Raw genomic sequence first — 4,658 nt, forward strand, 5'->3', positions numbered from 1 at the left:
AGGGGACCTGAAAACCATCAACATTGGACAGATCATCTAGGCAAAACATCAACAGAGAAACATTTTGGACCAATTGGAATTGGGAGATATCTACAGAACATCTCATCCAACGAGCACATAATATTCATTCTTTTCATCAGCACATCTAACATTCTCCAGGATAGACTACATGTTAGGTCACAAATCAAGTCTCAACAAATTTTAAAGAAGTGGAATTATTCTATGTATTTTTTTCCGACCACAATGGATTAAAACTAGAAATCAATAACAAATGAAACTCTGGAAACAATACAAACACATGGAAATTAAACAATATTCTATTCAATCACATATGGGCCCAAGAATAAATTAAACGGGAAATCAAAAAATATATTGAAACTAATGAAAATAATGACACATCAATCCTAAACCTGTGGGAGAGTGCAAAAGCAGTACTGAGGGGGAAATTTATTGCAATAAATGCTTACTTCAGAAGAATGGAAAGATGATAAGTAAACAACCTTAACACTTCACCTTAAAGAACTAGAACCACAAGAATAATCCAAGCCCAAAGTTAATAGATAGAAAGAAATAATTAAGATCAGTACAGAACTAAATGAAATAGAAACTCCCCAAAATTATACAACAGATCAGTGAAACAAAAAGTTGATTTTTTGAGAAAAGAAATAAAATTGACAAGCCATAAGCAAGGCTAACTAAAAAAAGAAAAGAGAAGATACAAATAACAAAAATTAGAAATGAAAAAGGTGATATTACAGCCAATAACTCAGAAATACACGGAATCATAAGAGAGTACTATAAACAACTATATGCCACCAAATTTGATAGCTTGGAGGAAATGGATAAATTTTGGGACAGACACAGCTGAGCCAAGAAGACACAGAAAATCTGAACAGACCAATAACAGTCAAAGCGTTTAAAGCTATTATCAGCAGTCTCCCAATAAAGAAAACCCCAGGACCAGATGGCTTCAGTGCAGATTTCTATGAAACCTTAAATAAGAATTAATGCCAATTCTGTGCACACTATTCCAAGAAAGTGAAACAGAGGCCATTCTCCCAAACTCATTCCATGAGGCAAACATCACCCTGTTACCAAAAACAAAAATAAAACACAAAAGAAAACCACAGGCCAATATCTTTGCTTAATATAGATGCAAAAATCCTCAATGAAATACTAGCTATTAGAATACAGCAGCACATACACAAAATAATACACCATGTCAAGTGGGAATCATCCCTAGGATGCAAGGTTGGTTCAATGTATGCAAAACCATAAATGTGATATACCACATCCACAAAATAAAAGAAAAATACCATATGATCATCTCTATAGACACTGAAAAATCATTTGACAAAATTGAGCATTCACTTATGATAAAGACTCTCTATAAACTGGGTATGAAAGGAAAGTACTTCAACACAATTAAAGCCATATATGACAAACCCACTGCCAATATCATCCTGAATGGGGAAACGTTGAAAGTTTTTCCTTAAGAACATGAACTAGACAAGATGCCCACTCTCACCACTCCTGTTCAACACAGTGTTCGAAGTACTAGCCAGAGCAATCAGAGAAGAGAAGGAAATAAAGGGCATCCGGAATGGAAAAGTTGAAGTCGAACTGTCCCTTTTTGCAGATGATAGGATCCTATATATCAAACAGCCTAAAGCCTCTACCAAAAAACTCTTAGAGCTTATAAATGATTTCAGCAAACTTGCAGGAAACAAAATCAACATGCAAAAATCACTAGAATTTCTATACTCCAACAATGAACTAGCAGAAAAAGAAATGAAGGAAGCTAGACCGTTTACAGTAGTCACCAAAAACATAAAATACCTAGGAATAAACTTAACCAAGGATGTGAAAAATCTCTATGATGAGAAATACAAACCACAGTTCAGAGAAATTAAAGAGGACACAAGAAGATGGAAAGATATCCCATGCTCTTGGATTGGAAGAATTAGCATTATGAAAATGTCCACACTATCCAAAGTGATCAACAAATTCAATGCAATCCCCATGGAAATTACAAAGACTTTTTTCTCAGAATTGGAAAAAACAAACCTAACATTCATATGTCATAATGAAAGACCACAAATGGCCAAAAGAATACGGAGCAAAAACAATAAAGCCAGAGTCATAACATTATCTGGCTTTTAAACTATACTACAAAGCTATAGTAAACAAAACAGCATTGTACTGGCATAAAAACAGACACACAGACCAAGGGAACAGAATAGAGAATCCAGAAATCAACCCATACACCTACAGTCATCTTATCTTTGACAAAAGTACCAAGTCTACACACTGGGGAAGAGACTGTCTCTTCAGTAAATGGTGCTGGGAAAATTAGACATTCATATCTAGGAGAATGAAACTAGATCTGTCCCTCTCACAATATATCAAAATCAGCTCAAAATGGATTGAGGAATTAAATATATGTCCTGAAACAGTAGAGCTCCTTCAAGAAAACATATGGGAAACACTCCAGGAAGTAAGACTGGGTACAGACTTTATGAATATGACCCCAAAAGCACAGGCCGACAAAGGAAAAATAAACAAATGGGATTATATCCAACTAAATAAACTCTACACAGCAAAAGACACAATTAAAAGAGTGAAAATACAACCAACATAATGGGAGAAAATATTTACAAAATATACATCTGACCGAGGATTAATATCCAGAATATACAAGGAAGTCAAACAACTTAACAGCAGAAAAAACTGTTACCCAATTTAAAAATGGATAAAAGAGCTGAAGAGTCATTTCTCAAAGGAAGGTACACAAATGGCCAACAGACACATGAAAAAATGCTAAACATTACTCAGCATTCATGAAATGCAAATCAAAACCACTTTGAGATACCATCTCACTCCAGTTTGGATGGCTGATATCCAAAGTACTGAGAATGATAAATGCTGGCGAGTATGCAGAAAAAACGGAATCCTCCTAGACTGTTGGTGGGACTGCCAAAGGGTGCAGCCTTTACGGAAAATGTTATGGGGGTTCCTTAAACATTTACAGATAGATCTACCATATCACCTAGTATTCCACTGCTGGGTATATAACCAGAGGAATGGAAATCATCGTGTCAAAGGAAAACTTGTAGCAGCAGTATTTACAATAGCCAAGAGATGGAACCAGTCTAAATGCCCATCACCAGATGAGCGGATACGGAAAACGTATATCTACACAATGGAATACTACTCTACTATAAAAAAATAATGAAATACTACCATTCGCAGCAACACGGATGGACAGAGGAAGTTATATTAAGTGAAATAAGACAGGCACAGAAATAGAAATACTGTGTGTTCTCACTTATTTGTGGGAGCTAATAAAAATAAATAACTATACAAATAAATAAATAGTGGGGTGGGGGGAAAGAAGACACAATTATAACAACTCCTTGAACTTGTGAAGATAAGTGAACAGGTACGAGGCAGATGGGTGGGGGCAGGAGGGGGAGGGGAAAAGTAGGAATTGGGTAAAGGGACACAAAAATCAGCTACATTCTATATTGATAAATTAAAATAAATAATAAATAATAAATTTTAAAAGTTTTAGAAATGTGAAAAAAAGATGAAAACGCGTTCCTAAGCATCATTGTTTTCACTGAGCTGGCTAAAGTGACTTAGTTATAATGGGAAAGGAAAACGCATTTGTTGAACTTTCATATATGAAACCTCATTCAGTCCTCAGCAACTCCATGTGATTGTACATCCTATCCCCACCTAAAGTAGGATAAGCAGATTGAAAAAGCAACTTTCCCAGATCACACTGTCAGTAAGTGGCCCAGCAGGAATTTGCAACCCAGGAACATGTCACACAAAAGGCCTTGTATTTTCTATAATTCATTCATTCAAGTCAACCAACGATTCTGACTTCCACATGACTTTGTTCCCAGGAAGCTTCCCATAGATATGGAAGCAGAAACAATCTGGGACACTGAAGCCAGGCCAGCCCCCAGAGGGATGCACACAGACAGGAAAGTTCCCCACTGAAAGCAGCAGCACAGGTTGGGCCCCGAAGCTCTTGCTCAGACCATGCTCAGGACATTTGTGCAGGAGAACATGCTGTGTGCACAGTAGTCAGGTCCCTCTGGGAAATAGTAAGGAGGTGCATGCTTGCACAGGTCAGACTGGAAAGGAAGGGGTTTTGTTCAGTTCAGTGGCAAATTCTGATGCAGTGTACACCAGCAGGTGCAGCCGTACACCATGGTGTCTTCCCCAGCCCCTCAGTGTACCCTGAGGCTACAGGACAAGTTGATCTTTGGTTTCCTTGCTTCGTGTGCTTCCTAATCCCTTGTTCTTAGACAACCCTTTCATCTGAGGAACTACGCAGAATTCGTTTTATAGGCTGGTCTGGCTCTAGTGGTACCAGCGTACATATACATTCTTCTGTAAGCTGTTTGTATTTGGCATTCACAAAATGCTGTATTTCATTTTTTCTTGGTGATGAATGTTACAGGTTGTGTTATGAGAATGTCTCCACCTGTTCTGGGGGACCAAAAAGCAAAAATTTTGAAATTTTTCAAACTTGTGAAATTTTGAGTTCCATTAAGATATTATGCATTTGTTTTCTATAATGACGAGACTGGGGTCTGAAGATTACTTTTTCTTCCTGAGGAATTCAAGGTCATGGTGGAATT

This window comes from Cynocephalus volans, chromosome 11 (genome assembly GCF_027409185.1).
Source record: "Cynocephalus volans isolate mCynVol1 chromosome 11, mCynVol1.pri, whole genome shotgun sequence".
Lineage (NCBI taxonomy): Eukaryota > Metazoa > Chordata > Mammalia > Dermoptera > Cynocephalidae > Cynocephalus > Cynocephalus volans.